A 25,243-nucleotide genomic window follows, 5' to 3' on the forward strand; every position below is an offset into this window, starting at 1 on the left:
CTCAGACTCCATCGTCAGAGTTGAACAGTTAAAAATTATGTCTTATTTCTTCCATGAAAGATTTCACAGCCCAGTAGAGAAAGTGTACAGAGTAGAAGTTCATGTAATACTTCACAAAGAAAAAAGTTTAGAGCAGAGGTCTCCAAGCTCACTGTCAAGATGTATATACCTCAACAGTTTAATAAAGGAGAATAATTCTTTTGGGCGTAGATTCAGTTAAAATGGCAGGAACATAGGTTTCTTAGCAAATACTCTGTATATAAGTGCCAAACCTTAAACCATCTTTTGAGTTGTGTATATGACCTTTTAGGGAATTAAAACATCCCACATTTCATACCTAAAATCATGGGATAGAAATCAATATCTCATAACCCCACCATCCTACATTCTCAAAACTATAACCACCTTTAAATCCCAGTACTTCTCCTGTCAATTCAATCATTTCAGCCAACAGAAACAACAAACATTAGATATAACAAACATTATAGGTGTGTTCAATGCTCTCTAAGGCTTAAGTGTATGCCATTCTTTGAATGAGCTTTTAGCTTTTTTAAAAGCATTCTCTACTTTTCTTTTTAATATCACAAATGCTCAAAAACCCCATAAAGGTAAAATTTATAAAACCAAGAGGATGTATTTCAAAGCCAGGGAATTTTACAATTTATGTTAAAGTAGAAATGGTCTTCTCTGATTATTTTTTCTCTATAATTCAAGAAAGCAATAAAACTTACTCTTCAACTTTTGTTCTCTGATAAAAATAAGATACCTTTATTTTCTTAGCCAGTTCATGAACTCATATTTTTACAAACCAGTCATATTTTCAAAATAGGACTTCGGTAAGCGTTTGATGGTCCTGTAAGAGTTAGTCCTGAGCCCCAACATAAGAGGGTATTAGGAGGACATAGCAACTTTGATTTCCTGCCTAAATGTCACTAAAAGTCAATTATGAATTTCCTGTCCTTTGTAATACTTTCAAGCATCCTGCTTTCATGATAATTTTCTTGACTGTCTTGCACTAAATCAGTGACTCATCCTTCTCTACTTACCTTGAAACACAGCTCAGATCACAGCAGCTTAAAAGCTAAAGATCGTCCCTACTTTAGTGGGATTTGGAGAAAAGATTTAATAACATTTTCATCCATAGAAGATGATGTATTTGATAGGTAATCAATAAGTGCTTGCTTGGTAGAAACTCAAAACTTTCCACAATTTCCTGATCCCATTATAGTCACCCTTGTAGTAAGATTCAGAGAGAACAGGTCATTTGGAAATCTAATCTGTTTCTAACATTTTCACTTAGTTAAAGCTCAATGAGTTTGAGCTGGGGAGACCACACAGTACGCAAAGTGCTGGCTACCCCAGAAAGAGGACTTGAGTTCAATCCCTAAAGTCCCTAGCAAAAAGCTGTAGCCTAGACCATAGCCCCCGTACTCAGATAAGCAGAGAAAGGCAAATCATCACAATACACACTACAGATAAGGTGAATACCATGGGCAAGAAGAAACAAAGTGTTAAGCCTATTGTAGAAGCTGGCTTTAAAAATCTTAAAACAATGAAATATGGAATCGAACTCAGGAGCCCTGTTTCAACATTCAAGGAAAATCTGTATGGAAAAAGTAACGTTTCCAATACCTAACAGCCACAACACAGAATATCTCCACTCATACAGAAGAGATTTTGAAATATTGTTATTACATGGCTGTAAAAATAATCAAACTATAGAATATAAACTTTCCTAGAGTACATTATAGATACTACAGCTGCACGTTATGTACAATATTGCTGCTGTTTTGTTTTGTTTTTCAGGATCTTAAGCATTAGAATCCAGCTCAGCATAATCTATCATCTAAACACTGAAGAAACTGAACCTCAGCCTTGAACTTACACTGCCTACTTATCTAGTCTCTTTAAAACTACATAAAATGACTAACTGCCAAATCCATTCACAGAGTACACAGCATGGACCTTTTACAGCAGACACTTTCACAATCAGTTCAACCCAAGGAGGAAGGGCCCATCAATCAATCAGCCAGACAGTTAATCAAAACACACACTGAAAGGTCTATCAAGTCAGGTTCTGAAAGGAATATAACTTTGATTATTTGAACACTAAGAATGCCTAGGATTTAGGAGTTGGATTGCCTCCAAATAGAAGATGAAGCTACTTCTTTTTCTGTGAAATAGATGTCCCATGTTATTCAAAATGGGGTCAACAAATCACTCAACTTTCTGAAAAGCAATTCATTCTAAATGTTTACAAATAACCCCACATAAGAAAAAGAGGCAACAGTGCAATAACAGTGTTCATTTTGTCCCTTTTAAATTTCTAAGGAAACATGTTATACCAAGAAAGACAAGAGCTTTAAAATGACTACAAACTGCTAAGGAGCAATTATTCATCATAAAGAACCACAATGAACTGAAATTGTACCAGCCAGATTGATTTCTTACTTCTTTAACAGACTGTGATAGCAAAATGTTTTTACCTAAAACTTGGAACTTTTGTGTTTCTTGCCACAAGTAATCATCAAAGCTTGTCTGTAATATTGACAGCGGCCTCTTACTCAACTTTGTCTCATACATAGATATATACATACATACATATGTACGTACATACATACATACATTTGGGGGGGAGATTTATTCATATGCCAATGGAACATATTTGAATATTTGAAGTTTTAGCCAGAGTAGTTAATTGAGAAAACAAATAAGGAAGAGAGACTATCCCTTCTTGAACTGATAAACAACAGCAAAACTGCAAGTTATAAAATGGATATGCAAAAGTCAAACACATTTTATACACCAATGAAACAAGGAAAATGTCATTATAGCAATTTCAGTAGTTACAAAAATAACAAAATAAAATAACAAGGTAATTAATTAAATTTATTTGCTACCAGAGTTTTTATTTTGTTTCTATTTTAGTGACATTAATAAAAATTCCAAAACAGTGATAAAAATCAGACACAAAACAGAAATATCCCCACATTCTATATATTAGCAGAATTAAAGTTCAGATGTCTATTATTTCCTCTCCTGAGTGAGATTTAAAAATCCTCCTTTGGTCCCTCCTTGGTTACTTTAGGTCTATGGATTATAGCATGGTTATCCTGTACTTTGTGGCTAATATCCACTTATAATTAAATACATACCATGTGTGTCTTTCAGGATGATCTTTTCTGGTTCCATCCATTTCCCAGAAAAAAAATTTATGATGTCTTTTTGTTTTTAATAGCTGAGTAGTATTCCATTATGAAAATGTACCATGTTTTCTTTATCCATTCTTGGATCGAGGGACATGTAGGACATTCCAGTTTCTGACTATTAAGAATAAAGCTGCTATGAACATAGTTGAGTAAATGTCCTTGTGGAGCATCTACTACATATATACCGCAAAGTGGTAGAGCTGGGTCTTGAGGCAGATTGATTTCCAGTTTCCTGAGAAACCTCCAGATTGATTTGCACAGTGGCTATACAAGTTTGCACTCCTACCAGCAATGGAGGAGTGTTCCCCTTTCTCCACATCCTCATCAGCATGTGCTGTCACTTGACAATTTTATCTTAGTCATTTTGACTGGTGTAAGATGTAATCTCAGAGTTGTTTTGATTTGCATTCTCCTGATGACCAAGGACCTTGAACATTTCTTTAAGTGTTTCTTGGCCATTTGAGATTCCTCCGTTGAGAATTCTGTCTAGCTCTGTAACCCATTTTTCTTGAGTTCTTTATATATTTTGAATATTAGCCCTCTGTCAGATATAGAGCTGAAAAAGATTATTTTCCATTCTCTACGATGCCATTTTGTCCTATTAACAGTGCCCTTTACCTTGGAGCTTTTATTTCCATGAGGTCCCATTTATTAACTGTTGATCTTAGTTCCTGTGCTGTTGATGTTCTGTTCAGAAGGCTATTCTCCACTTCCTCTTCTATTAGATTTAGTGTATTTGGTTTTATGTTGAGGCCTTTGATCCACTTGGACTTGAGTTTTATGTACAGTGATAAATATGGATCTCTTTGCATTCTTCTACATGCAGAAATCCATTTAGGCCAGCACCATTTGTTAAAGATTATTTCTTTTTTTCCATTGTATGGTTTTGAATTCTTTGTCAAAAATCAGGTGTCAATAGGTTGTATGGGTTGATTTCTGAAACTGTGATTCAATTCCATTGATCAACCTTTCTGTTTTTAAGCCAATACTGTGTGGTCTTAATTACTGCTCCTCAGTATCTTGAAATCAGGGATGGTGATACCTCTAGAAGTTCTTTTATTGAACAGAATTGTTTTAGCTATCCTGGATTTTTTTCATATGAAGTTGAAAATTGTTCTTTCAAGGTCTGTATAAAAATTGTGTTGTAATTTGATGGAAATTGCATTGAATTTGTAGATTGTTTTTGGTAAAATGGCCATTTTATTATGTTAATCCATGGGCATGGGAGATCTTTCCATCTTCTGATATCTTCTTCAATTTTTTTTTGTCTTCAGAGACTTGAAGATCTTGTCATACAGCTCTTTCACTTGCTTGGTTAGAGTTACACCAAGTTATTTTAGATTATTTGTGTCCATAGTGAAGGGTGTTGTTTTTCTAATTTCTCTCTCAGCCAGTTTATCTTTAGTATAAAGTAGGGCTACTGATTTATTGGAGTTAATTTTATATCCAGCCACTTTGCTGAAGGTGTCTATCAGCTGTTGGAGTTCTCTGGTAGAGTTTTGGGGTCACTCATGTATACTATATCATCTGCAAATAGTGATACTTCTTTTGTTCTCTCTCCAGAGTCCTCAGACTTAAACTATCTGCAACTGGCAAAGAGCTCTCTCAGAGTCCAAGAAGGCAAATAGTTTTCTGCTGTGGACAGTCTAAATCAGTCCCATTCCCTACATCTGGGATCAAAACAAAAACATATTTACATCCACACATTCCCCCCTTTCTGTTTTTAAAAATGGCTTTTTTAAAAATATGAATGAGAATTGCTGTTGTTTTCATAAAAAGAGATGATCAAGGAACCAAGTGCTTTTCGGATCAATAGTTTCTTTTATACCCTGGTAACTGTTGGCTGCTCTTGTCTGAAATGGCTTATACTTTTTGCTGTTGAGCTTCGAGCTAGGATTCCAAAGCTGTTTCCTAATGGCAAGAAGTTACCTCATATGTCTCTTGGACATGCATTCACTAGTCAAATACCCCTTTTTATCACACTATCTACAAACTCCAGAAAACTTAAATATTCTTGCTAAGAACTTGTACTGTCAGAAATGGCTGGTTCGATTCTCTGGCAGAATGTACTATATTTTTAAAATTTAATGCACTAGCCATTTTGGACTCTGAGGCTTTTAGTGGTTTGGTCACAATTCCTTTTCAAATGACTGAATTTACCACAATTGAAGCACAGAGCATTTTGATATCTAAGGTTTTGGAGGCTACTGGGAAAGTTAATGGTGGTAATCTCCTAATCCAAGACTGCTCCTTTGGCAGCTCATTTCCCTCAAGACTAACTTTTCTCCAAATGGGCTGTTTCTCTTTAACCTTTTTGCCTGTACAGCCTTTTGCTCCTTCTGGCTCCCCAGCCTGCCCAGAGACTGTGTAAACTTGAACCAGATGTGCACAAAGCAGAGCAGGGTGGCAATTTCCTAAAACTCTGGCTCTCCGTTACCAGGGTTGACCCAACTACAAATGATGCTTTTTGCTTTCCAAGCATTTCAACCTCTACCAGCAAATTTTCTAGTTGCATTGCCAGCCCTGCAATCCTGTCTAATTGTCCAACCATTCTCCCAAACTTCTTTAAAATGGAATGCAGAAAGGCAATGAAGCAAAACCAGAGAATCCCCTCTGGGAGGAAAGCTGGAGAGAAACAGTGGTAGCAGCCACAGTCAACTGTTTCCTTATATCCTGAAACAGTATATTCATTTTTCTGTGCCCTGCTGTCTCCTTTATGGCATTAACCATTATTCTAGGTCCAACGCTGGATGCCACTTATTGGTGTACTTTTTAATCCATTTTATTTATGTTTTTTATACCTCTTTCTCCCTTCTCCAACCCAATCTCTTCCAACACCTCAACACTGGGTAAGAGAAAAAGAAGTTAGTGTGGAGAGTGATGTGGTTGTCTTAGAACTACTTCCTGGTGCTTAAGGTTGTTGGTTTCCTATGAAAAGTCCAACCTTTTTTGCAGAATATCTCAAATTTCTTCTTGTTATGCTGCATCAACAACAATCGGGAGCAGTACAGGGGAGCATCAGTCGCCTTCTTTTTTCTTGGAGCTCCCCAACAGTCTCTGGACTCTGGCAATTATTCTCTTTCCAGAGTCCTGACATTTAAACTATCTGCAGCTGGCAAAGAGCCTCTCTCAGAGTCCACAGGAGGCAAATCGTTTGCTGCTGTGTACCACCTGAATCAGTCCCATATCCTACACCTGGGATCAAAACTAAAACAAGTTTACATCCACAACAGGAATCAAGAAAACTGTCCATTTCATTTAGATTTTCCAATTTTGTGGAGTACGGTTTTTTGAAATATAACCTAATTATTGTTTGGAATTCCTCAGTGTCTGTTGTTATGTCCCCCTTTTCATTTCTGATTTTGTTGATTTAAATATTGTATCTCTGCCTTTTAGTTAGTTTGGCTAAAGGTTTCTATGTCTTGTTGATTTTTGAACCAGCTCTTGGTTTTGTTGATTTTTTGTATTGTTCTCTTTGTTTTTAATTTATTGATTTCGGACCTGTGTTTGATTATTTCCTGCCATCTCCCTCCTTTGGGTGTGGTTACTTCTTTGTCTTCTAGAGTTTTCAGGTGTGCTCTTAAATTGCTAATCTATGCTAATTTTTTATGAAGGCACTTAGTGCTATGAGATTTCCTGTTAGCACTGCTATCATTGTTTCCTATAAATTTGGGTATGATGTATTTTCACTTTCATTGATTTTTAGAAAGTCTTTAATTCCTTTCTTTATTTTCTCCCTGACTCAGTGATCATTGATTAGAGACTTGTTCAGTTCCCATGAGCTTGTAGGCTTTCTGATATTTCTGTTGTTATTAAAGTACAGCTTTAATCCAGGGTGCTCTGATAAAATACAAGGTGTTATTTCAATTCTCTTCTATTTGTTGAGACTTGGTATATGGCTGACTATGTGGTCACTTTTGGAGAAAATTCTGTGAGGTGCTGAGAAGTAGGTATATTCTTTTGTGTTTAGATGGAATTTTCTGTAGATATTTGTTAGGTCCACTTGATTCATGACATCTATTAGTTTCACTATTTCTGTACTAAGTTTCTGTCTAGATGATCTGGCCAATGCTGAAAGTGGATTGGTGAAGTCTCCTACTATTAATGTGGGGGTTCAGTGTGTGATTTAAACTTTAATATTGTTCTTTTCATGAAGGTGGTACCATTGCATTTGGGTCATATATATTCAGAATTGAGATGTCATCTGGGTACATTTTTCCTTTAATGAATATGAAATGTCCTTCCCCATTTTTTTTTATTAATTTTGGCTGAAAGTCTATTTTATTAGATTTTAGAATGGCTAGTCCAGCTTCCTTCTTGGTTCCATTTGCTTGGAAAACCTTTTTTCAGACCTTTACTCTGAGGTACTGTCTATCTTTGTTGCTAAGGTGTGTTTCTTTTATGTAGCAGAAAGATGGATCCTGTTTTTTACATCCATTCTGTTAGCCTATGTCTTTTTATTGGGGAATTGAGTCCATTGATGTTGAGAGGTATTAATGGCTAATGATTGTTAATGCCTCTTATTTTTATTTTGGTGGTCTTAGTATGTGTGTATTTGTGTGTGCTTCTCTTCTTTTGTTTTTGCTGATATGAAATTATTTATATCCTGTGGGGCTTTTTGTTTTTTGTTTTTGTTTTTGTTTTTTGATATAGTTAAACTCCTGGGTTAGAATTTTCCTTCTAGTATTTTTTGTAGGGCTGGATTTGTAAATAGCAATTATTAAATTCAGTTTTTATCTTAGAATATCTTGTTTCCTCTCTGAATGCACTGAGATTTTTACAGGGTACAGCAGTCTAGGTTGGTATTTGTGGTCTCTTAGAGGTTGCAAAATATCTGTATAGGCCCTTCTCGCTTTTAGAGTCTCTGTTGGAAGGTAGGGTGTAATTCTAATAGGTCTGCCAATGCAAGTTACTTGGCCTTTCTTCCTTGCAGTTATTAATATTTTTCTTTGTTCTGAACATTTAGTGTTTTGATTATTATGTAGCAGGAAGATAATCTTTTTTTGTCCAATCTAATTGGCGTTCTCTATGTTTTTCGGATATTTATTGGTATCACTTTCTTTAGGTTGGGGAAATTTTCTTCTATGATTTTGTTAAAATATTTTCTGGTCCTTGGAGCTGGGACTCTTCACCTTCTTCTATTTCTATTATTCTTAGGTTTGGTCTTTTCATAGTATCCCAGATTTCCTGGATGTTTTGTGTCAGAAATTATTTGATACTTAATATTTTCTTTGACTTATTTATCAGTTTGTTCTATTGTATCTTCTATACTTGAGATTCTTTCTTCTGTCTCTTGAATTCTGTTGGTGATAATTGTATTAGTTGTTCCTATTCTCTTCTCTAAGTTTTCCATCTCCAGAATTCCCTCAGTTTGTGTTATCTTTATTGCTTCTACTTCTATTTTCAGGTCTTGAACAGTTTTATTCATTTCCTTCAACTGTTTAATTGTGTTTGTGTTTTCCTGCATTTCTTTAAGGGATTTATTCATTTCTTTTCTAAACACCTATATAATCCTTATAAGGTTGGATTTAAGCCATTTTCTTGTGCTTTGGCTGTTTTAGGATATCCAGGGCTTGCTGTAGCAGGACAGCTGGAATCTGGTGGTACCATATTGTCCTGGCTCTTGTAGATTGTTTTTATGCTGGCCTTTAGTCATCTGGCTTTCCTTAGTATTGGCTAATGTTCCAAATATTCCTCAAGAAGGAAGGCAAAGCCTTGAGTCAGACAATAAAGCTCAGGGAACAGCCTGCTGCTCACCTCTGGTAGCTGTGCCTCAGGTAGTCCTGGATATTCCTGGGGTCCTGTGGGCCTCTGCTGGCCATGCCTCCCCCAAGTGGATCAGGTAAGCAGAGGATTTGCAGGGAGGGCTCTATGCTAAATGTTCCTCAAGCCCCCTACTGGCCTCCTCAGGATGGTGGGAGATGGGGGTTGGGGCTAGCATGAAGCTTACCTCTGATAGCTGTACCCAGGTAGATAAGGCAGGTAGGAAATAAGTAGAGAGTGCTCTACATTGAATGTTCCTGTTATCCGCCACAGGCATCCTCAGGATGGTAGGTTAGAGGGTCAGGGCCAGCATGCAGTTCACCTCTTCTGGCTGTGCCCCAGGTAGATCATCCAGGTAGGACATGGACAGCCAGAATGTTATTCTTAAAATAACTTGAAAAACTAATTATGAAGATAAGTAGACCTCACATTAGCAAAAAAAGCCTCAAATAGCTACAAAAATCCCAAGTTCTATGGAAGTAAACATCACATTTGATTTCAAGACCTATTACAAGGACATGATAATAAAAACAAAACAAAACTCAAACATAGAATAACACTAGACAGGTAGAACAATGGAAAATAGAGAACCCAGAAGAAGAATCTTCAGTCAGCTGCCTATTAACAACAGTGTCAGGAATAGACACTAGAGAATTTACAGCCTATTCAAAAAAAGGTTTTGGAGAAACTGTGCATGTGTACAGATGGCTGAGGCTCCAAACATTAAGAAACTATTAAGAGAGAAATGCTGATCTCCTGATTTGCTGCTGCACCTGTTTGTATATGCTGAAATGCCGCACTGAAGACACTAATATGTACAATTACTGCATGGGAATCCATAAAGTTTAAATTTCTTAATTTTAAAGCTTAACTTCAGTAATCTAAGATGCATCCTAATACAATTATAAGCCTTAAAACGCTATCCTGAAGGTGTAATTACAAAACAAAATGAATCTACAAAATTGGCTATATAAGACTGAATCTCCTCAGTTCACACTTCTCCTGAGAATGATACAGTGTCATTTCTAAATATATCCTGTAAATTTAAACCCACTATCCTGTTAAAGTGAAATTGAATGAATTAAAAGGAATGTTAGAGATAAAATGGAGAAAATAAGAATAGTAAGGATGAAAGGTAATGGGCCAGAAGCTAAATATAAGATACGCAGTGAGAGCAGTTAAGAAGGAAGGACAGAACCCTAGGGAAAACAGCAAAGCTGGCCCCAGCAGCAACCAGCTGGCCCCTGTAAAGCAACAACACACCCCAGCCCAGACACATACGCAAGGCACTGCTATCCTCTTACTTATCCTTACACATGGTGTTTCTAATTGCAACTGACTGAATTGTGGGTATTAACAAACTGAAAAAAAAAATAAAAAAAAAAAACATGATCATCTCCTTAGATGCTGAAAAATCATTTGACAAAATCCAACCTCCATTCATGTTTAAAGTCTTGGAGAAATCAGTGATACATGGTACATACCTGAAAATAGTAAAGGCAAAATACAGCAAACCTATAGCCAATATCAAACTCAATGGAGAGAAACTTAAATCATTCCCACTGAAATCAGGGACAAGGCAAGGCTGCCCACTCTCTCCATATCTCTTCAACATTCTTCTTGAAGTCCTTGCTAGAGCAATAAGACAATTGAAGGAGATCAAGGGGATACAAATTGGAAAGGAAGAAGTCAAAGTATCACTATTTGCAAATGATATGATAGTATACCTGCCAGGGAACTCCTACAGCTGATTAACACCTTCAGCAGAGTGGCTGGATACAAAATTAACTCAAAATCATCAGTTGCCCTCCTATATAGAAAAGACAAAAGGGCTGAGAAAGAAATTAGGGAAACAACACACGTCACAATAGCCACAAAGGACATAAAGTACCTTGGTGTGAACCTAACCAAGCAAGTCAAAGACTTGTATGAAAAAAATTTCAAGTCTCTGAAGAAAGAGTTAGAAGAAGATATCAGAAGATGGAAAGATCTCCCATGCTCATGGCTTGGCAGCATTAACATAGTAAAAATGGCCATCTTACCAAAAGCAATCTACAGATTCAATGCAATTCCCATCAAATTAACAAAACAATACTTTACAGACCTTGAAAGAAAAATTCTCAACTTCATATGGAACAACAAGAAACCCAGAATTGCTAAAACAAATCTCTACAGTAAAAGATCTTCTGGAGGTATCTCCATTCCTGATCTCAAGCTGTACTGTAGAGCAACAATACTAAAAACTTCATGGTACTGGTATAGAAACAGACTGGTGGATCAATGGAATCAAATAGAAGACCCTGACATAAATCCACACACTTATGGACACCTGATTTTTGACAAAGATGCCAAATCCATTCAAGGGAAAAAAGACAGCATCTTCAACAAGTGGTGCCAGTCTAACTGGATGTCTACATGTAGAAAAATGCAAATAGATCCATACTTCTCACCCTGCACAAAACTAAAGTCCAAGTGGATCAAAGACCTCAACATAAAACCAGACACACTAAACTGCTTAGAAGAAAAAATAGGGAAGAGCCTAGGAACTCATTGGCACAGGAGAAAACTTCCTGAACAAAACACCAACAGCAGAGGCTCTAAGAGCAACAATCAATAAATGGGACCTCATGAAACTGAAATGCTTCTGTAAAGCAAAGGATGCTGTCGTCAGAACAAAACAATAGCCTACAGATTGGAAAAGAATCTTCACCAACCCTATATCTGACAGAGGACTAATATCCAGTATATATAAAGAACTCAAGAAGTTAAACAGAAAAAATCAAGAAATCCAATTAAAAAATAGAGTACAGAGCTAAACAGAGAATTCTCAATAGAGGAATATCGAATGGCATGAAACACTGAAAGAAATGCTCAACATCATTAGCCATTAGGGAAATGCAAATCAAAACAACCCTAAAATTTTACCTAACACCCATTAGAATGGCTAAGATCAAAAACTCAAGAGACAACACATGCTGGAGAGGTTGTGGAAAAAGGGGAACCCTCCTCCACTGCTAGTGGGAATGTAAACTTGCACAACCACTCTGGAAAGCAATCTGGCACTTTCCCAGATAACTAGGAATAGTGCTTCCTCAAGATCCAGTTATACCACTCTTAGGCATATACCCAAAAGAGTCTCAAGTACACAATAAGGACATTTGCTCAACCATGTTTGTAGCAGCCTTATTTGTAATAGCCAGAAGCTGGAAACAGCCCAAATGCCCCTCAGTGGAGGAATGGATGCACAAATTGTGGTATATCTACACAATGGAATATTACTCAGCAATAAAAAAAAAATAAGGAAATCATGAAATTTGCAGGTAAATGGTGGGATCTGGAAAAGATCATCCTGAGTGAGCTATCACAGAAGCAGAAAGATGCACACGGTATATACTCACTCATATAGACATATAATATAGGATAAACCTACTAAAATCTGTACACCTAAAGAAACTAATCAAGAGGGAGAACTCTTGCTAAAATGCTTAATTCCTATCCAGAAAGGCAAAGAAGATGGACATCAGAAGAAGGAGAAAAGAGGGAACAAGTTAGGAGCCTGACAAAGAGGACCTCTGAGAGGCTCTGCCCTGCAGACTATCAATGCAGATGCTTAGACTTATGGACAACCTTTGGGCAGAGTGCAGGGAATCTTATGAAAGAAGTGGGAAACAGTAAGATCTGGAGAGGACAGGAAGTCCACAAGGAGAGCAACAGAATCAAAAAATCTGAGCACAGGGGTCTTTCCTGAGACTGATACTCTAACCAAGGACTATACTCTAACCAAGGAGATAACCTAAGACCCCTGCACAGATGTAGCCCATGGCAGTTCAGTATCTAAGTGGGGTCCATTGTAATAGGAACAGGGACTGTCTCTGACATGAACTGATTGCCTGCTCTTTAATTACCCCCCTCCCCCACTGATGGGGAAGCAGTATTACCAGGCCACAGAAGAAGAAAATGCAGCCACTCCTGATGAGACCTAATTGACTAGGATCAGAAGGAAGGAAAAGAAGTCCTCCCCTATCAGTGGACTTGGGGAGGGGCATGCATGCAGAGGTTGGAGGAAGGGAGGGATTGGGACAGGAAGAGGGAGGGAACCACAGGGGGGATGCAAAGTGAATAAAGTGTAACTAATAAAGAGTAAAAAAAAAAGATATGCATGGAAACATCATATTGTATCACATAAATACATAATTTTATTTCTCAACTGAAATTTTACTAATCTTTTTTTGAAGCTTTAAATAAAAACATTAACCTGGCAGCAACCATCTAACACACAGTAGGAGAAGCAGAGCACTGATGTGATTGAAAGCTTTGTCTCTGCAGTTAGATGCCTGAGTTCCTTTGTCTGACTTCATTTACAAGCTTTGAAATCTTGACTGAGGTGCTTACTTCTTCATATCTTAAAAAATGGAACTATCAATAGCTGCTACCACATAGTAATTCTGAGCACATTAAACAAAGCTATATGCTCAGAGAAGTGAAATGTCTACACTTGGCAATGGCCTGAATAGCAGCGTGGATTCTCCAGCAGCCTTTCCAAATTTGCCATTTTGGGCCAACATGCAGCAACTTGATTCAGCATCACAAACGTCACAGTGGTAGCCTCATTGGAATTTGGGACTTGCTAAAAGCCAACAAACCTTAGAGAACTAGTCATCTTACTCAAAAAAAAAAAAAAAAAAAGATACATTATCAAGACCCTGAGCCATCTGAGCCATCTCACAGTCTCCCGATGGTTTCCAGGGTTACCAAACATACTAAGAGTCACACATCCACGGGAACACAAAGACCTAATTTCGTCTTTTCTTTCCTATCCAAATCTCAGTGTGAGTCTGCTCTATTCACAAGCAATGATCCCACACTTTTCCAGGCCATCCTCCATTTTTTCTGTTCACAATGTCAGCTGGAAGTTCCACATAATAATGAATACATTAACCTTTATTTCTCATGTTTCCCTAAATATTCTGTTTCCTGCTTCCTGAAATGACACCTTCAAACACATATTTCATGTCCCATATTCCTATAAGCCTTTTTTCTTCCAACAGATCACAAAACTGCTAATCTGCCCACATGATCTCCAATCTGTTAGCTAATCTTTATGCCACCACATTTTCCGAAAGTTTAGTATACTCACCCTGATTCAACTTTTTGCCTTCCAAACTTTTCCTTTAACTTGTTTCATCTTCTAATAATATTTTAAGTGTTCTCTTTAACTTAAAGTATAAGACTCATTATGCGTTGGCATATGTGTGGATCATATGGCATGTGTGTGTGTGTGTGTGTTCATGCCTGGGTATGTGATTACTAATATTTTAAAGAAAAATAAGTGTGTTTGTAGTGAGCACGATAGGAATATTTGGCTCTTTAAAGCAAGCTGGACATCTCATGGTTGACTCCTATTGCATGGGCTTCCCAGGCACCTGCATCATTAGCTGCAGTCATATTCAAACCAGACAGTGATCTGTATCCAGTATGCCTTAACTCCCAGAAGAACATTTAGATATTTAGAAGCAGGAGCTTCTCTAAGAATATCAGTCACTTTGCATATCCTTGTATTTTTCGATTATTCTAGCACATCCTGAGAAAACCAAGTTGCTTATTACAATGATACTATCTGGTTAAGGATACCAATGAATTATAGCTCATAGAATGCTTACTTAAAGCATCTGGGTATTTAGATGAGGATAAATGGGAGGTAAAAAAGGAAACTTGTTTTAAAGGTCATCTACCTCCAAGTGTATTGTAAATACCTTTCACAACACAAGTTGTGGTCAAACAGCAGTAATTAGACAAAGTACCTTTTTCTTCAATGAAGGAGGCTCAGTGTAATCATATGCAATAATTATAAACATTAAATGTATTAACCATTTCAAGAACTCTCTCTTCAGATCAGGGTACTCCTCACCCTCGACTATTTGCAGTAGATGAAGATTAATAGAGATACAGACCAAGGTACAGAAAATACAAAACTACAAAATTCTCAAACCCTAAATAGAACTTTTATTCCACAACCCCTCCTCCAAAGGCTCTAGGATAATTACAGAAGAGCATAAAAGTCAGACCTGATGACTACAAGAAAACTGTCTTCACAAAACCTGTGCAAGCCCAAGCCAGACCAAATTCTAGCATGGAGTTGGGACTGATACAAAAATTATACCCATCATGGTAAAACTCCTGGCAATTATTCACTGCTGGAAAAGGAAGAGACAGTCGAGTATAAGAGTACTACTCTGGGTAAACCAACCATTCTCTGCTTGAAGACCAACCATCGAAGAACTTTTGAGCAGCACAAACTGGTCTTCGTGGATTTATAAAGAAAAAAATAAAAGAACTCAAAGTGGATGGATAAGGAAGGGGTGGATCTGAGAAGAGCTGGGGGAGGCACAAAGATAGTCAAAACATGTACACAGCAATCAACTAATCTTTATGAAGAAAAAAGAAACAAGTATTAATTAGTTCTAGTTCAGTTCTAGGTAAGATGTCTATTCAAACATAGGATAGTAAAATGAATATTACTGTAGCCAATGAAATTATTTTCATGTTTTTCAAATTGGAATATTTGATGCAGAAACAATATTTGTGTTTAAGTATTTTTTTTTAGTCAGCTTTATTTGTCACTGCAACAAATGTGCTAGAGAAAAATTTGAAGAGATGAAAGGTTTCTTTGCATTCATAGTATCAGAAGTTTCAGGTTTCAGTACACAGTCCTTGGCTCCACAGCCTCTACCAATGGTGAGGCAGAAAGTTAAAACAGGTGAGCTATGTGCACAGCATGGTAGTTCATTTGGTGGCAGATGGAGACAGCTAGTGGAATAGGAAGACAGTAGAACAAAAGCACACCTTCAGTGAACCACTTTCTATAACCAGGTTCTGTCTTCCACAGTTCCACCACCTCCAAACAACCTGTTCAAAGTTAGACCCATGAATGGATAAATCAGCTGATAAAGGCAAATCTCTACCAATATCGTCAGAGGGGTTTATCACATAATTCATATTCTTAAATTTGAGTCCCGATTAGACAGGAAAGATAGATAAAATCTGTGATACATTTTCAGTTCTACATCTGCTAGTAGAGTAGTGAGTCTGTGAGTAAACAAATCTGGGGCTTTGCCTACAACAGTAAATAATCCTTCGCTATATTTTATTAATATTACAGTATGAAGAATAAAAACTAATGTACAAGATCAGATTTACATTCATAATAAATTTTCTTTAATAACAATGCAGTTATAAGGAAATAATAATGCATGGCCAAGAGACTATTGCTCTTAGTGGTGGTTCCTACTTCAGTATGAATGGAAAGATGTATGGCCTTAATAACAAAATTTAAAAAGCACATTGTTTATGTGGAGAATCTTAGAAATTCAGTTTGTAGAAAAAAATATATTAAATTATCCTTCTGTCCAATGACTAGGAATTAGTAAATTATTGTAAACACATGTATTCTAAAATATGACGAGATCGTTAATAAGCATTAAAACAAACATATGCAGATGTTGTCTGACTAAGGCAATGTGAAATCTTTTAAGTAAAAGAAAGAATAAAATACCAATACTAACCTCACATAAAGTCCAGATAACTCTCATGACAGATTCTCTTTTTCATCTTCTATTTGTTCTAAATTTATCAAAATGATCACAAATAAGTAATACCACTAGAATGAAACTTGCCACAAAGGAGGACATTGCAGCCAATCCTGATGAGATCTGATAAACTAGGGTCAGATGGAAGTGGAGGACCTCCCCATCAGTGGATTTAGAGAGGGGCAGGGAGGAGATGAGGGAGGGAGGGTGGGATTAGAAGGGAATGAGGGAGGGGGATACAGCTGGGATACAAAGTAAATAAACTGTAATTAATATAAAAAATAAAATTTAATAGAAAAAAGAATGACACTTGTAATTATAATGTAAAAGATGAAGATTGTACTTTATAGATAGATTTTAAATATCTCCCTAAGGCCCATGCTGTGACAGTGCTGAAGGGAATAGAATGTTCAGGGAGTGTTGCTGCTCACTATGTCCTTGAATGAAATATTGGGGTCGTGGCCCCTTCCTTTTTGGGAATGAGTGGGAGGAATTGTTTTAAAGAGGGGGCATTTCTGTTTTGTGGGGGTCTTTTTCTCTAACGGTTTCATACATGTGTAGTATGGTTCTTTTCACCCTCATTATTCTCTTACATCTCTGTCTTCTGTTGGAATTATTTTCATCCATCCTTCTGCTATGTTGATCTTTCTTTTTAACCCACTGAGTTTAACTAAGATTGTTTGCAGGAGTGTGAATGGAGGTTGTTTACTAGAACATGGGTAACTTCTCAGTGGCTATACCTCTGAAGAAACCCTTCAGCTTTTAAGATTTTTCCATTAAGAACATGAACCTTTCCTTTCACACTAGAGTAGGAGCCGCCACTAAGAGCAAAGATCTCTTAGCAATGCAGTATTACTATTTGTTTATAACTGCATTGCTTTTAGAGAAATGCGCCTTCCTCAGTGCCCACTAACTCCATAGACCCAAGTGATAGGTATGATTTTGTGAGCTCTTCACCCTTCCCAGATCGAACCTTAATAGGCCTAATGTGCTGCTCTCATTTACTCAGGTAACCACACATGCAGTGAATTCCTGATTACAGCTGCTCTTTCCTGTCCAGAAGAAACTGTTTGCAGTACTGCTTGCCAACCTCTGGCTCTTACACTCTTTCTGCCCTCTTCCCCACGATGTTCCAAAGCTGTGAGAGCAAGGGTGATACAGGTATCCTATTTAGAGCAGAGCAGACCACAGTCTTTGTTCTGTGTTGTTTTATTTTGCTTTCTGACTACAATGAGGGTAACAGGCTTCTTTCATCATGCACTCACAAGGTCATTTACTGTACCCCCACAAGCGCAAAGCTACTTCCTGCTCCCCAAAGAGCCCATTGACTGACTTTGAAATCACAAGCCAAAAAAAAAAAAGTTATTTCCTTGAAGCTGTTTGTTTTTGCCAAAATAAGGAATTTGTTTTGTTTTGTTTTGTTTTTGTCCGTGTGCTTATTTGATTGCCAGTTCTCAATCAATTTACCACATATTTGCTCAAAAATGATCTCTTCCTCTTTAATCTGGAGATTTCAGTTTACACAAGCCTGACTATGTTATTTGAATGCAAAATGGCATACAACTCAGGAGCATATTGCAGTAGAAATCCACTTGTTTTTAAAATTACTGAACTTCAGAGTGCTACATGTATAACCAAAAAAAAAAAAAAAAGGTCTATGATGTGGGAAACTGGGTGCTGATCAAAAAATATATGTTGAGATACAAATCCAGCCACATTGAAATAAAACGATAAACCAACTTTGGAGCTGACCTTAATCTGATCTGTGATGACTTATGCATATATTAAAATATATCATGTTCTATTAATATAAAAAAAGAACAAATTAGTTTTCTATGAAAATGGTATTTTTTTTCTCTAAGAAATATGTGCATTGCAGTTTACATAAGGCAGAAACCCAAGTCTGGACTCAAGTTTCTGATTTAAAGAGACAGAGATCACAAAAGAAGCTGAATGATTTGGGATTACATGATGAAAGACATTGAATGGAAGAAAATGGGTATTTTTTTACTGGTTTGCCAACTTGAATCTGAAAATAAACACGCATTTAAAGTGCATTTCCAAAGTCTGTGAGGTAGATGGAAGAAGAAGCTCCAAAATGAAGTGAGCAGGCACAGCAGTAACTTGGCATGACCTGAGAGAAACAAGGTCATGCCAAAGCAGGAATGTAAACAGAGCCTAAAAAAAAAGACTTTGACTCATACACTATGATGATATCAAAATAATGGTTTTTGGAAACAAAAAAAAAAAGTATATGTCAAAATATATATCATCTCAGAGAATTTTACCAGGGGCTAGAGAATTAGCTTGGCAGTTCAGAGTGCCTCCAGCTCTTCCAAAGGACCTTAGTTCAGTTCCTAGCACCAACCTCAGGATGCTTACAGCCACCTGTAATTCCATCTGCTTGCCCTTCTCTCCCTGCCCCCATCACAACACAGACCCACACACAGAGAGACATACGTATAAATAAAAATATAAAATCTTTTTTAAAATGAGCTTTTCCTACAACATTCATGACTGTTCCTTCTTACCTGTTAACCCAATATATAGACTATATGACATTCATTTGATGGTACATTTGAAAAAACCTCATGCTTTTTATTCAGATATTCACAAATACTCAGAATAAGTTCATGTGTTTTAATAGACTGAATAAAACATGATATATTAATAGAATTTCAAGAAGAAATTTGAACTGTTTTTCTTCCTCCTATAGCTCCTCAGCCACATTTGAGGATGTTGACTAAGAATTCCTGAAAAGACATCTGCCTATCCTGATCAACTGATAAAAACTTCAGTGACCCTGTACAATTTGGAAGTTACTGATCTGTAGCCTAAAATTACAGTTTCTTTGGAGCTACCTTTATCTTCCTAAAGAGCCAGTCCTTGTCCATCTCTGTATCAGACCTAATGTACACAGTCAAGTGACAATACATGCTGGAGAGGATGTGGAGAAAGGGGAAACCCTCCTCCATTGCTGGTGGGAATATAAACTTGTACAACCACTTTGGAAATCAATCTGGTGCTTTCTCAGAAAATTAAGAATAGTGGAAGAGGGAGGGTGGAGTTGAGAGGGGAGGAGGGAGGGAGGTACAGGGGGGATACAAAATGAATAAACTGTAATTAATAAAAATAAAAATAATTTTAAAAAGAAAAGAAAAAAATAGTGCTAATTCAAGATCCAGCTATACCACTCCTACGCATATATCCAAAATATGCTCAAATACACAACAAGGACATCTGTTCAACCATGTTCATAGCAGCTATATTCATAATAGCCAGAATCTGGACACAACCCAGCTGTCCCTCAACTGAGGAATGGATACAGAAATTGTGGTACATTTACACAATGGAATACTGCTCAGCAATTAAAAAAGAAGGAAATCATGAAATTTGTAGTCAAATGGTGGGAACTAAAGAAGAGCATCCTAGTGAGGTATCGCAAAACCAGAAAGACACACATGGTATATACTCAGTGAATACTAGACATATAATATAGGATAAAAATACTAAAATCTGTACACCTAAAGGAGCTAAGCAAAATGGAGGGCCCTGGGTGAGATGATCAATCCTTATTCAAAAAGGCAAATAGGATAGACATCAGAAGAGGGAGAAAACAGAGAACAGGACAGGAGCCTACCACAGAGGGCCTCTATAAGACTCTATCCAGCAGAGTATTAAAGTAGATGCTGAGGCTCATAGCCAAACTTTGAGCAGAATGCAGGAAACGTTATGAAAGAAGGGAGAAATAAAAGACCTGGAGGGGACAGGAGCTCCACAAGGAGAGCAACAGAACCAAAAAATCTGGGCCCATTGTTCTGTTCTGAGACTGATACTCCATCCAAGGATCATGCATGGAGATAACCTAGAACCCCTGCTCAGATGTAGCCCATGGCAGCTTAGTGTCCAAGTGGGGGCCCTAGTAAGTGGAACAGGGACTGTCTCTGACATGAACTCTGTGGCTGGCTCTTTGATAACCTCCCCCGGAGGGGTAGCAGCCTTACCAGGCCACAGAGGAAGACAATGCAGCCAGTCCTGATGAGACCTTATAGGCTAGGGTCAGATGGAAGGAGAGGAGGAACTCCCCTGTGAGTGGACTTGGGGAGGGACATGGGAGGAGATCAGGGAGGGGGAGGGATTGGAAGGGGACAAGGGAGGGGGCTACAACTAGGATACAAAGTGAATAAATTGTAATAAAATTTTTAAAAATAAATAAATTTTTGAAAAAGAATGTACAAACTTAAAAAAAAATCCTATTCGCCATTAGTGGTGTTGTGCCCAAATGGCAATGCCCCAAAAGACCACCACCAGGAGTCAAGACCATTGCAAAACACATGAGGATCTTTTTATTACAAATTATAAGCTGCATCTTGGGCTCACACCCTCCCAGGTGAGAGCCGAGAGCCCCGTGCTCAGGTTAGTTGGGTGATTTAGAGATTCTGGTCCCTCCCAGCATGCCTAAAGCAGGGGGGATTCCTGCCTGGCAAGCATCTATTGGTCGAAGCTGCATTTTGAATTGATCGGCTATAAGAAGGTCTCCAAACCATTAATGATCTGGTGTCTCCCTAGGAGGATGGGACAGTTTCCTAGCAACTGTATCTCTAGTGGGTGGGGAAAAAAATGCAGTAAGGTGAGTTCTTCCCCTCAGGGCATTGCTGGACCTCCCCACCCAGCTAGTTCAGGCCTTAAACATTAAAATAATAGCCACCTATTTTTAATCTTTTGGTCTCTCAGTAGAAAGGGAAAGATAGTACCCATGTCTCTGATGGTTCACCAATATGATTTTCAAATGCCTCGACTTTATAACTTTCTTTACCCTATTACTATGAAATTTAAAAAAAAAAAAAAACTCCATGAAGATGTTTCCTTATTAAAACATAGTATTTGGGGACACATAAATATATGTCCTAAAGCCATGGTCACTCATATTTTGCTACAGAATAAAGCATGTCTTTCACTCTTTTGATTTGTAGTGACAGCCTTGGCTTTTGATGAAAGAACACACAGCTTAAATTTCATAAAATTATGTTATGAATTACTTTCATTTTAAGAATAGAAATGCTTTCATTGCTTGATTATTTGTTTTAAAATATCTGGAAGGTAGTGATATTACAGAAGTAATGGCTAACATTTGGTGAAGAACATATAGAAATTATAAAATTCTGTCTTACTTACAAAATAGTTGAAAATTCTGAGAGTTTAGGGGTGGGGGAGGTATTTGTTTTTGTTTGTTTGTTTGTTTGTTTGTTTGTTTCTATTTGGTTGGTTGGTTTTGTTGTTGTTTTTGTTTGTTTGTTTTATTTTTGCCATATATTGTATGCTAGTTTGGAACTTCTTTCTATCTGGCTCCTGCTAGGTTTGTACTCAGAGCATTCTCCAGTCTCAGCCTTCCAAGTACTGGGATTACTGGCATTACCACCATATCTAGCAACATCTTTTATAAAGACAATTGTGTTAAATAATTACTTTATCTGTAAATCTTTGCCATTCTAATCTTGTTATGGCATTTGTTAGGAACCAACCACATTCCAAAACCAGGCTTCTTCCAGCTTCAGTGACTGAACCCAACACACATCATCACAAAAGGACAATGTGACATGTCACCACCCATGGTCACATGACACATTTATACATATGCTCCCATATCACTTATCTCTTATAAAGTCCATGCCATCGTGGCCTGCTCTTTCACACTTTTTCTTCTTTCTCCTCCTCCCCCTTCTCTCCTCTCTCTTTCTGCCTCTCTCACATCCTCATTCAGAGGCAGCCTTTCACATCCCCATCCTCTACCCTCACCCCAATAAACATCTTTAGTGGGATATATTGCATGATGTGATCTTGGTGGCATTCCTTGGCCCTCTCATCAGGGCAAAACTTTTACAGCATTCCTATACTTCTTATAAGACTGTTATATTTATTACCTTAATGTAAGGAGAGAATTAAATACCCATATGTTTACTCCTAACTTGTCACCTTTCTTTCAGAATTGTCAGTTATCACAGTCATGACAAAAATTGTTAGATGCAGCCTAAAGGTGCAATGTGTTCTTTGCTTACTAAAGCACCAACCTTTAGTAAATATAAATAAAAAATTTTTTAAAGTAAATTTTTTCTTGCCCTCTGGAATTCTATGTTCTCAGTGAATAACCATTCACTTGACCTATAAGCTCATTCTGGCATCCTAAGATAATACTCAAAAGGGAAAATCTAGCTCCTAGTTTTTCTCTTCAGAGTGCATAAAACTTGCCCAATTTTTATTGCATTTGAATTGCAGAGTGCATCAAGGCAAAAATGCTGCAATGAGATTTAACAAGTTAATGGTAGATTAATGCATTCTCTCTTTTATTAGGCAAATTTGCAATGCTGTGGAACACTGAGCAATCTGGGATGGTACTGGCCACTTCATATGCAGATGAATCAACAGGGATTTAGTAAGATTTTCCCTAACCCATGCCTTAATACATGAAATAAGCAATTCTTTGAATTGCTAGACTTATGAACAGGCAAGAAGAACAAAAAGAAAATTCACTACTTATAAAATACCAATTCTAGTCCTGTCACTCAAGATTATCCTACTGAAAGCGTTGATTATTGTCAAGGATGAAAAACTAAAATAACTAGATACCCATTCTGAAGTCCAATTAAAATGTCACTGCATTCAATTAGTGCTTCAGATGGAGAGTGACTGTGCAGTCTCTGAACAAACAGGAGATTAAGGTTTCCGTGTCATAATTAATGGATGAGCAATTTCCTATCTTTCAATATTTCCCAATCAACAGCATTAACACTAGTTATGACAAAAGATGCAAATCAGTGTCCAATGTTTTAAAATTTGAATCTGGATCCAGATTCAGATCTGGATGGGAGGAGAGATGGGGAAGAACTGGGAAGAGTAAAGGGTGGGGAAACTGTAATCAGGATATATTAGATGAGAAAAGAATCTATTTTCAATTGAAGAAAAATTTAAAAATAAAAGTTATATACGAGAAACAAGAACTATTATAGGGGCTGGAAAGATGGCTCAACAGTTAAAAGCAACTGATGCTCTTGAAGAGGACACCAGTTCATTTCCCAACATCTGCCTTGGCAGCTCACGTCATTGGTTACTCCACCTTCAGGCTTCTTTGTCAGGCTCCCTCTGCCCCCAAAGAGACCTGCACTTATCCATGCACATACACATACAAATAAATCAAAAGATAAACATTATGAAAAAAGAGCTATTGCAATAGAATTTACTTTTAATCTTTAGCTACTTATATTTGATAGGTCAGTTGCCAGAACCATCCAGTTTTGGGGGGATTAATTTGAAATTAAATTTTTAAGTTGCTTATAGACACAGAGCATCAATACTTTCTACATGTTGATATATAGTTATTCACGCTTTAAGTTTTTTTTAGAAGTTTATTCTAACATCTTAAGTATATAATATTGCTGGAAGCAACATTTAAAAAAACAGAATAATAAAGATGTGCACATGGGAGCAAGGATAATACTCAATGTTATTCTTAATAACAATGTTATTCTAATTTACTGGAGGGACTCAGTCTCCCTAGGCTCAGTTTCATTGTTTTGTCTTTATCTGCATTCCTGCTTTCAGATCTCACTCCATTTATTCTTCTGTTCTTCCTCATTGCATCACTTCATTAAGTCCCATACCACTGAGTATACCTTCTCTGCATCCTTTCTACTTTTCTATAGTTTGTAAACTCTTGTTAAAATATGTAAACAACTTTTGTAATGGAGACAAAAATAGTCTTCAAAAACAAACAAACAAACGAAAAAAACACGGCAGGTGTCCAGATGTGATTTTTTTTCACCTACAATTCAAATGGCATTTTCATAATTAGCTAATTACATCACCATCACTTTTAAGGTTTTCTAAATATTTTAAGTAAAATGTGAATGAAAAAAATTCTGAAATCATCTTGAAGAAAGATTTGATTTTGAAACTATTACCTGCATGAGTAAAAACAACACAACAGAGATCTGGTTTCATGCATTCTGTCAGGTCCCCTCAGCCTTTCTCTTCAGTCTTCTGACACCTCCTAATCAACTGATATGCATCAACAGAGAAAATAGCGATGTCTTTGCAGAGGCCAAGAGATCCCTTTAGCTTTAAATATATATTCATCTGCAGGCCATATGACTTTTGGCTTAAATCATTTTGCATCCATTAGAGATGAGAATGGAGCCTCCATTAGACTGAATGAGATGAGTACCAAATTCCTGTACCAAATTTAGGGGCTGTTAGGCTAACAGAGCAAAAGACACTGCTTCTTTAGAACTAGTCAGTTGTTCTATTGAAGCAACATCAGAAAGAAAAATAGCTCTGATCAAATTGGGGCAGAACAAGTTAATCTCTTACATAATTATGATCTTATGACTTTAACTTTATAAATCAAAGCTGTCCAGGCTTAGTAGCCCCAGCTTGTAACCACAGCACTCAGGAGGCCTAGGGAGAGGATTGCAGTAAAACCAAGGCCAGCCTGAGTTAGACAGTAAGTTTCAGGATAGCCTAGACTACAAAAATGGAATCAATCATGTTCATAGCAGCTTTATTGGTAATAGCCAGAACCTGGAAACAAGCCAGATACCCCTCTGAGAAATGGATACAGAAATTGTGGTACATTTACACAATGGAATACTGATCAGCAATTAAAAAAAAAAGAATAATGAAATGTGCAGG

Source organism: Meriones unguiculatus, chromosome 17 (assembly GCF_030254825.1).
Source record: "Meriones unguiculatus strain TT.TT164.6M chromosome 17, Bangor_MerUng_6.1, whole genome shotgun sequence".
In the NCBI taxonomy this organism is placed as follows: Eukaryota; Metazoa; Chordata; class Mammalia; order Rodentia; family Muridae; genus Meriones; species Meriones unguiculatus.